Source organism: Lygodium microphyllum, chromosome 28 (genome assembly GCF_053477565.2).
Source record: "Lygodium microphyllum isolate KBCC chromosome 28, Lygodium_microphyllum_v1.1.10, whole genome shotgun sequence".
NCBI classification, from domain to species: Eukaryota; Viridiplantae; Streptophyta; class Polypodiopsida; order Schizaeales; family Lygodiaceae; genus Lygodium; species Lygodium microphyllum.
The window spans coordinates 56826011-56836705 of NC_141162.1; the positions used below are offsets into that span (position 1 = coordinate 56826011).

A 10695-nucleotide genomic window follows, 5' to 3' on the forward strand; every position below is an offset into this window, starting at 1 on the left:
AGTCTTCGATCCAAGAGGTAATTAATCTTGAAACCAAGCCCGAAACGGCCCTAATCCCATTTCAACATCTCTAGGAGCAACCTAAGTTTCCACCAAAAGTAGAAGTTGGTTCTAATGGGACATCCGAAGAGGACATCACTTCCTTGAAGGAGTCGGATCTGTATCCAAAAGTAGTCCGTGGGACCTTCATCCGTGAAGTAGAAGGTGAAAGGCAGTTAACTTTTGTGGATGCAGATGGCACTGAACGCCACTTGAAGGTGGGTAGCAACCTCCCAGAAGAGGAGTTGTCAACTTTGTACAACTTGTTGAAAGAGAATTTGGATGTGTTTGCGTGGTCCTACAAAGACCTAAAGGGAATTGATCCCACAATATGTCAGCATCATATTGACTTGGAGCCTGATGCCAAGCCAGTACGGCAATGACAGAGGCGAATGGAACCGAATTATTCCACATTGGTAAAAGCAGAGCTGCTGAAGCTTCTGAAAGCCGAGTTCATCTATCCAGTGGCAAATAGTGAATGGGTTTCTCCCATCGTGGTTGTACCCAAGAAGAATGGCAAGCTTCGAATATGTGTGGATTTCCGCAAGCTCAATTCGAAGACCAACTGTTGGACACAGTGGCAGGACATGAGCTTTACTCCCTTCTGGATGGATTCAACGGATAAAACCAAGTCCAAATCGCACAAGAAGACCAGTCCAAAACAACCTTCACCACAGAATGGGGGACCTACGCTTACCGAGTGATGCCATTTGGACTCTGCAATGCCCCTGCTACTTTCCAGCGAGTCATGATGGCCGCATTCCAAAATCATCTGCATGACTTTATTGAGGTATATTTGGATGACTTCTGTGTCTATAGTTTGATCCGGGAACACTGGGGACATTTGGAACAATGCATTGACCGATGCCGGGAATATGGGATTTCCCTTAACCCCGACAAATGCATCTTTGGGGTCTCTTCTGGAGTTCTGTTCGGCCACATTGTCCCTGCACAAGGGATATCAACAGACCCTGCAAAGATTGAAAAGATCGCAGCTCTGACAGCACCCACCAACCTCAAATAGTTGAGGGGATTCCTAGGCCATGTGGGTTTTCAAAAGTTTCATAGCCATTTCGCAACAAAGGAAACCTCCTTGCACAAGCTTCTGAGGAAAGATGCAGAGTTTACTTGGACGGAAGTATGTGACAAAGCCTTCACCACTCTGAAGCAGTGTCTGATTGAGGCACCCATTCTACAACCTCCTGATTGGACGAAAGAGTTCCGTGTACACACGGATGCATCTATTGAAGGCTTAGGTGCAGTCCTATGCCAGAAGGGCTCCTCAAAGTTGGATCAACCCATCTATTATGCAAGCCGAAAAGTCACTGATAGAGAACGGAACTATACAGTGACAGAGCTTGAGTGCTTGGCAATGGTGTTTGCCCTAGAGAAGTTCCGCCACTACCTCGTATCTACCCACTTTAAATTTTATGTGGATCATGAGGCCCTATCCTTTCTAATGAACAAAGCAGATGTGAAAGGACGAATGATGAGATGGCTCCTTCTATTCCAGGAGTTCGACTTTGAGGTGATTATTAAGCCTGGTCGTTCCCATGTTCTGGCTGATCATCTGTCGCGTATCCCACAAACTGCAGACAAGGAGCAGGATGATCGAGACCTCCCTGATGCTTCCCTATTCCTGGTAGAAACTATAACCCCCTGGTATGCAGACATTGCCAATCTGCTAGCAACCCAACAGTATCCTCCTGGTATCTCTAGTCGGGAAAGGAAGAAGCTTATGCTAGAATCAGCTCCCTACACCCTGTTAGGCGGCGCATTGTACAAGAAAGGCAAAGATGAAGTGCTCCGAAGATGTGTTGCAAGAGATGAGATTGGGATTGTTTTGAAGGCTTGCCATGACGAGCCATGTGGAGGCCACTTTGCAGGAGAAGCTACAGCTAGGAAGGCTCTGCTAGCAGGATACTGGTGGCCTACCATTCACAAGGATTCCTATGATTACTGTAAAAGATGTGATGCTTGTCAGAGAATGGGGAAACCCACCAAGACAAGTGCCATGCCACTGCAGCCTATTCTTCCTTTGAAGCCATTTGAGAAGTGGGGCATTGACTTCGTAGGTCCAATCGATCCTCCTACCAAAAGGAAATAGAACCGATACATCCTCGTATGTATGGATTATGTCACAAAGTGGTGTGAAGCTAAAGCCCTAAAGTGGGATGATGGTAACAGCATGGCCATGTTCATGTACGAGAATATCATCACCCGTTTTGGCAGTCCCTTAGAGCTGGTAAGTGACATAGGCACTCATTTCATTAATAAAGTCATGGAAAATTTGACAGAGCTGTATAAGATCCGCCATCGCAAGTCCACTCCTTATTACCCCAGAGCCAATGGCCAAGTCGAAGTCACCAATCGCATCCTCTGCTCGATTCTAACAAGAACAATTGTCGCACATCGTCGTGATTGGGACGATCGACTTACAGAGGCCCTCTGGGCATACAGAACCTCCCATAAAGCAGCAACAGGACAAACACCTTTCCAGCTGGTGTATGGTACAGAAGCTGTTTTCCCTGTTAAACTGGAATTACCCTCTTTGCAAGTGGCTATCAAAGAGCGTTTGGGGGACGATGATTCACTGCAACGCCGTCTCCTGCACTTGCAATGTTTGGACGAAACTCGTAGGATGGCTCTACAGTGCATGGAAGCCACGCAAGCTCGACGCAAGGCTTACCATGACAGCTTCATCAAGCACAAGGAGTTCAACAAAGGTGGTTTGGTCCTAGCCTATAATTCACGATTTGGCAAGTTTCCTGGCAAGCTCCAACAGCGGTGGATGGGCCCATATATGGTACTTGCTATCAACCCTAATGGCTCTGTCCAAGTGCAGACCGTTGATGCCTCTGATGATCCCTTTTTTATCAATGGATATCGCCTGAAGAAGTACTTCCCTCCTTGGGGATCTTGACAATCAAAAAAAGAAAGAAAAAAAACACAAAAAAAAAGAAAAAAAACTATTATGGGAGAAAAGGAAGAAATTCCTTGTCATAGCAGGCCTCGTTCCAAGAAAAGGTGGCACACACCCTTGGGCGAGAAGCTGGCTGTAGAAAAGGTGGCAATACCCAGCAGTCCAGAAAGTGGAATCATCAATTGATATCCCTAGGATCCAGTTCCAAAGCTGCCTCCCTTGGTATGCTGTGTCCTGGGTCTCTCTACAGAGCGTCTAACTGTCCTCTCGCAAACGACATGTTCCTATCCAACACAACGTTCGATTTAATGGCTACCTCCCTGGGTACACCTCTTCAACAACTAACGATGTGATCTTCATCGACAAATAATCGAGTGACGCAAGCTTTCATCCTAACCGGATGGGAAAAGTGAGTATGGTTTGCCCTCTGTAACTATCATCAACGAGTGAGACAGAGGGTGGGCCGAGTGACCAGTCTTTTCCCTGTAAATCAAATGAGAGGTGAGAAGTGTGAATGAAGTGTTGCACGCACGGGATGGGCCTCTCAATGGACGCAGCACGATCTGTTTCTGTGCACTGCACTATAAGGCTCCTTGGCCTTCCTTCTCGCACCGTATGCCGGCACAGGGCGGGATGCACAGTTGCACCATCCAATGCGCACAAGGCATACAACCTTTACACAAGTGACCGTGAGGATTACATCAATGGGTTTCAGGACATAGCTGCCCTCCTGTATATATCAACAGAGTGTAAGATAGAGGGTGGGCTGAGTGTGACTGGAGTTTCTTTAATCAATTACCGAGAGGTGAGATTGAGGGACGTTACGACTTAGAGTCAGGTATGTTCCCGTTTCCCTATGCACCCACGGGATGGGTCTCTACCATCATCACAGGACACGTCACCCTGTTCTGTACACTACACTGTAAGGCTCCCTTGCCTTCCTCCTTGCACTTATGCCAGACGGGTTCGATGCACTAATGCACCATCAACTGTGCACCCTGGCATACTCTCCCTCTGCACCATTCCCTTGTCGATTTCTAAACCGGGTATGTGATATGGGTTTCAATCCTTATTCCTCGAGTGATATTAGTCATGGGGCGAGTGACGGTTCTTTCATTCCATTTGAGTGACCGTGAGTTGAGTGCAATATTCTTCATCATCGACTCGATGCGATTCCTTTAACCAGTTACCTCCCTGGGTGCTACCGCGTGGTCCCTGCCATGAAGGACGTGTGCTGTAAAGATGCCTTGGTACCTCCAGCAGCCGACAACAACACAGGACGGGCCATTGACAATCAACCTTGATTCTTGACAACATGGGCCAAGTTTTCTAACCCTACACCTTCTGTTTCTCAGTGACGTTCATGTTTTAAGTGTGGGGACGTTAGTGGATGGTCTGTGGCGTGGTCCTAGGTCCCTGTTGTTCGGTTAACCCTATCCGTTAAGGTTTTAAGTGTGGGGACGCATCCTTGCGCGTCTACATTGCATAGCCCTCTACATATGCCTCAATCTGCTAATGCATCTATTCCATGACTTGCTTTTACCCTAATGGGGTCCCTTCCCACTCAATCGTTTATGTTCCATCCACCCTTGGGGCTGTTCCCTTGCAGTTTTCCTTCATTCCCTGATTTTAAGGTCCTGCCATGTGAATGCACCCTACGTTCACCGGAGTCCACATCCAATCTTATAGCCCTGTTCCTCCCTCTGAACTGACCATTTTTTCTTTTTACCTACCCCTGTTCTGGTTCACGGTTTTAGAGTTATTAATTTTTGAAACATTTTACGCAAATTAGTTGGTTTTCCATGTGAACGCACTTTTCTTGCTTCGGAACCGTGATCTGATGTCATAGCCCTAACAAAAAATTTTCCCCTAACATTTTTCTTTTTTTCTCCGAGTCATTCCGATGCGCGGTTTGTCCAATATTAATTTTTTGGTTTTTTTAAAGACTTTTTCGTGCGTCTTTTTGATATTTTTCCATGTGAACCTACCCTGTTTGCATCGAAATTCCAATTTGATTTGATAACCGTGTCCCCCGTGCTTTCTCCCACCTTTTTCCTTTTTCCTCCACCCTCTTTCGACTTCTGGATTTTTAATTATTAATTTTTCAATGAGTTTTCGGGCGTATTTTTGGTGTTTTTTGCATGTGAACCCCTCCTACTTCTGCCAGAACCGCGTTTTAACATGACAACCCTGTGCCACACCTTCCTGCTGACATTTTTCCTTCTTACTGCATGTTATTCTGGTGAACGGTTCGTCCAATATTAATTTCCGATCCCATTTTCAGATTTGTTTTTTGGGTTTTTCCCACGTGAACGCGTCTTATCTCAGTGGGAACTATGTTTTGATGTGACAGGATTGTCAAGCACGTCTTTCTGCACATTTGTTCTTTTTCGTGCACCTCGTTTCGATGCACGGATCTTCTGATATTAATTTTTAATTGCGTTTTTTGATCCGTTTTTTGTGTTTTTTGCACGTGACCGTCCTTTACCCCGCCGGAACCTCCGTTGCATATTTTCCCTGTCTTCCCCTTGTCGTCTTGCCCACTTTTTATTTTTACGCCATTTCGTTTTGACGTCCGGATTGGGAGATATTAATTTTTCTTTATTTTTATGTGTTTTTGCGTGCCCTGTCCCGTGCGTGAACGCGCCCGTTTTTGCTTTTCCGCGTCTTAACGCGCTCCGGTTGCATCCGCGTGCCTCGTCCCAGCATCCGGGCGCCCTTTCAATCCGGTCACGGCAAATTTTTTTACCCCGCCCCGCGCATGCGCGTGGGACGGGGGTACGCCTCCTTTTTGGGTCCTAACACTACCACTAACCCTACCCCTACCCTGCCCACTAACCCTACCCCTAACCTCTACCCCGCCCACTAACCCTAACCCCTATCCCGCCCACTAACCCTACCCCTACCCTGCCCACTAACCCTAACCCTAACCCCTACCCCGCCCACTAACCCTACCCCTAACCCCTACCCCACCCACTACCACTAACCCTAACCCTTACCCCACCCACTAACCCTAACCCCTACCCCGCCCACTACCACTGACCCTAACCCCTACCCCACCCCTTGGGCACCCCCCTTATGGCCTACCCTACCCCTACCCTTTCCCGGGCACCCCCAACCCCTTCCCCTACCCTGCCCATTGCCCTTCCCACCCCTACCTTTCCCTATCCCCCCTCCCCTCTCACGACCCCTTCCCTTCCAACCGCCTCCCTCCCGTTCTCCCTCTCCCCCATCTTCTTCTTCCTCCCTGTCGTGCCCCTCCCCTCCCTCTCCTCCATCTTCTTGTGCCTCCCTCCTCTCCCACCTACCCTCCTCCTCCTCTTTCTCCCCTTCTCCCCTGCCCCTCGCCTGTCCTCGTCAGCGGTGCCCCCGCCCTCTCCTCTCCTGCCTCCCGTCAGGCCGCCCTCGTCGCCAGGTCACCACGCCCTCGACTTAGCCCTCCTCTGCAGCGCCAGGGCCCCTGTCGCCACGTCGCCTGTGGCCCCGTGGGCCGCCATCACGTCGCCCCCGCTCGCGCGTCTGCCCACCCTCCAGGCCGACTGCACCCCGCCCTCTGACGTCGCCCCTCCTCCTCGACGTTGCCAGTCGCCCGCTCCACTTGCCGTCGCGCCGCCGGACGCCTACGCCCATCCTCGCCCGCCGTCACCTCCCTGTGGCGCCGTTGACCTCGCCTTCACTGTCCTCCACGTGCCTGTAACACACACCTACACTCCCCTTTACCCCCCCCTAAGCCCCCCTTCCCCCACCACAAACACATTCCCACCCTACCCCCACCTAAGCCCCCCCTTCCCCCCCACTGTAACACAAACCCACGCACACACAACCAAACCCCAACAACACCCCCACACTAGCCCCCATTCCCCCCCATCACCTACCTTTCCCCTACTAACACACTTACCCCCCACTAACCCCCATTCCCCCCCATTACCCACGTGTCCCCCACTAACACACCCTCCCACCCAGGCCCCCAGTCACACACTACCCCACAACCCCCACTACAGCACATCACACACTAACCACCACCCACTTACCCCTTCTAAACCCCCCTTCCCCCCCTGCACCCAAACACAGCTACCCCATCTACGCCCTTTCACCCCACCATTACACACACACACCCTACCTCCTGCGAGCCCTTGTTCCTCCCCACCATTACACCTCTCCCTCAACCCCTCCCAAGCCCACAAACACACAACACCAACCCTACTCCCTGTAAGCCCCTGTTCCCCTGCAGCAGCTTACCTCACCCCCTCCATAAAACCCGCATCCCACCCGTCGACACCCTCGTGGCATCGCCACACGCGTCGGTGTGTACGCACACGTGGGAGCTTGAGGTTGTTCGCGATTGATCGTGCGCGGGTGCGGGAGCTAGTTAGCCGGTTGCTGACACGTAGCTGCCACGCAGCCTATTTCTGGGTATTTTCCCAGATTTTTCATTCAACAACCTGCAAACCCTTTTAAAAACAAAAAAAAAAACTAAAAACAAAACAAAAAAAAACATTGAAAAATTAAACAAAATCATTTAAACGTTCTGGAAAAAATACATAAAAATCTAAAAAAATTCCTATTATTTCTGCAACCCATGGCCATATTTTTCTAAACCTGTAAATTTCAGAAAAAACATTTTCGACCATTTTAAAATTCCCCAATCTTTTAAAAATACCCACACAAAAAAATGAAAAAAAATTCATTAAAAATGCTAAAAAATTCCCAATTAATTTTCGAAAAATTCCTAACACTTTCATTAACATTTTTACTTATTTTTGGCACATTTTTCTAAGCTGTCATAATATTTCATTTCACACCTAAATTCCTTAAAAATACAAATAATAATAATAATAAAACCATCTTTTTCATCCCAACACCAACTAAACATCTAGACAAAAACATCCAGATATTTTTGGATTGAGGAGAGAGCATTCTTTGCATTTACATACACCCACTACTAGGTATTTTCCCTTTTATTTGTTATTTTTTTCAGCTACCCCAAAACCCATGGTTAATATAAAAATAAAAAACAAACAAGAACAAAAAAACAAGCAAACAAACAAATAATAAAAAATGAACCCTACACACCACCATGGCACGCACATTCGCGCTAAACACACCATTTTTTTAAAATAAAAATAAACTCGTCGTTCACTTAGCATGCGCTAAGTGTGCTAAAGATGCACTTTAATATTTTTAATTAAAATGAACCAGCCATCACAAGAGAACGCTTTTGCAAAAAAGTGCTCCACATCACCTTAATTTGTAATCAATAAACTTGCATTTAGAGACCCAGTCTGGGTATCAAAGTCCGAGATTCGAATTAAAGCACCGCTTTCACCTAATAATTGGTAATTAAATTTATAAGAAGGAACCGCCGTTTTCTTGATAAGGTTTATCACTTAATAAAACTTCACCCATTTCTTAATAATTTATTAAAATGAACATTTCATTTAAATTAATTCCCCCTCACTGCACTTACTTCCCCTTTTTAACGAACCCGTTTCGTGGGATGGGTACGCGCCATCTTTGGAGATATTTCCATGGTCAAACACCGGTTTATCAACGATGTGGTCTTGATGTGTGTGGGTAGTTGTGATGTTTTGGTTCAATGTCTTTGTTACGGTTAAGGGTACGGTGTGTAGTATTTTCTTTATTGCCTGATACGGGGATTTGGGTGTTTGCATGTTGCATAGCATGAAGCTTTCGATCGCATATGTCTAAAGGTCATGTCGAATTTCTTCTAGGCTGTGGTTTGCTTGGGGATAGTTGGTCGCGTCACGTTTTATTGTTTTGGTTGTTCTCTTATCCTTGGTTTTTTGTCTATTGCTTTGCAAGCATTCTCCTTGATTGTTTGTGTTTGTGGTGTGTGTGTAACCATCTGAATGGCGCCTTCTCACGCTCCTCCACCTATCCAGTATGTCCCACTAGTCAGTAGGGATTACTCTTCCCTACTCACTTTTGAGCCTCTCACGAAGGCGGGACTCGCTGCTTTTGTGGCTACCTCCTTTCCATTGCTTCCAGAGGATCCATCCTTGTGTGATGAGTTTTTGGCCTCCTACAGCAAGAAGTTGGGACTGGTCCAGGGTATTTCTATGACTTTGACACCTCGAGGCCTAGGGAAGGCTCTGTCTCTTCCCTTCAAAGGTGAACCTTTTGTTACCACTCGTCAGCTTTTCTCTAATGAAGAGATTTTGAAGCTGTTACAAAAGCAGACAAGGGAAATGCTGGATGTTAAGAAGGTGATCAACTCTTCAGGAGTTTCCTTTTCCATGATCACTGATCCTGTGTGGAAGTTGGTCTGTCAGTTTCTCCAGGACAGGTTTATGCCTACCAAAATGCCATCCCAGTACTTGTCCAAAGAGCTTTTCACAGCTTCAAGGATGGTGTTGAAAGGAGTTGCTATTGATTGGAGCACTTACCTCCTCACTAAAATGGATCAACATTTCGTCAAAGTCACCCATGAAGTCGATGCGATGATCCTTTTGTTTTGGAGGCCTTTCATGGTGCTGCTTGACAACAAGTTGATACGACCAAGGGATATCATGGAGAAGACAGTATGCCTGGAACATATGGACCGATTGATACTGCAAAACGAGAAGATCCTTCGATTATTGGTCCACAAAAACCCTTTCTGGCTCGTATGATATGCAATAAACGACTTACAGAAAATGCAGATGATAGAGATGTTCGTCATATCGAATTTGACCTTAAAAGTTCTGGCTTGAATAATACCTCTGGAGAGACCTCTCTGATGGCACAAATGATAAAATTCAGGCGGTTATAGAAGTTGGTGTTTGCCCGAGGCTTGTTGCATTGCTTCTGCATCCATCTCCATTGGTCCTCATCCCTGCGTTATGAACAGTGGGCAATATTGTCACAGGGGATGATGCACAGACACAGTATCTTCTCAACCACAATGTACTTCCCTGCCTTCTAAATTTACTCACTTACAACCACAAAAGAAGCATAAAAAAGGAAGCATGTTGGACCATATCAAATATAACTGCTGGGAACAAAGAGCAAATTCAGGCCGTTATTGATGCAAACATCATCCCTTCTCTTGTATCATTGCTTGGTACAGCAGAATTTGAGATTAAAAAAGAGGCAGCTTGGGCTATATCAAATGCTACATCGGGTGGTACACATGATAAGCCAAGGTTGCATCAAGCCATTGTGTGATCTATTGACCTGTTCGGATCCTTGAATTGTGACGGTGTGTTTGGAAGGATTAGAAAATATATTGAGGGTTGGGGAAGCCGAGAAGGACCTTGGTAATACAGGTGGCATCAATTTGTATGCTCAGTATATTGATGAAGCAGAAGGCGTTGAAAAGATTGAGACTTTACAGACCCATGACAATTCTGACATTTATGAGAAGGCAGTGAAGCGCTTGGAAACATACTAGCTGGATGAGGAGGAAGATGAGAATGTTGCTTCTAATAAATTACAGCTGCTTTCGGGAGATTTAATGAGTTATGGTTAGCTCTAGCTTTTTCTAACACTGTTTGACCTCAGACCTGCTCAATTAGCAGCAGTCTGTGGAAGTCTTGTCTCGGAATGCATCAAATTTTGCAGTGATACAATAGTGAGTGACATCTACAAACCATCAAATGAAGTGCAACAATCAATTGGTGTATTGAGGGAAACAGTCATGATTTGAAGAGCTATTCTCAGTTTTCATACTGCTCATGAGAGGGTGGAACAGATTTGTCAACTATTGCAATCACATATAGATGATGCAAAGC

At 46.6% G+C, this 10695-nt stretch overlaps 1 pseudogene; it reads left to right on the forward strand.

Moving 5' to 3' along the window:
- The window catches only part of LOC148011481 (importin subunit alpha pseudogene), a 47009-nt pseudogene extending 36576 nt beyond the window's left edge, over positions 1-10433 (forward strand).
- Positions 10434-10695: the final 262 nt, after the last annotated feature.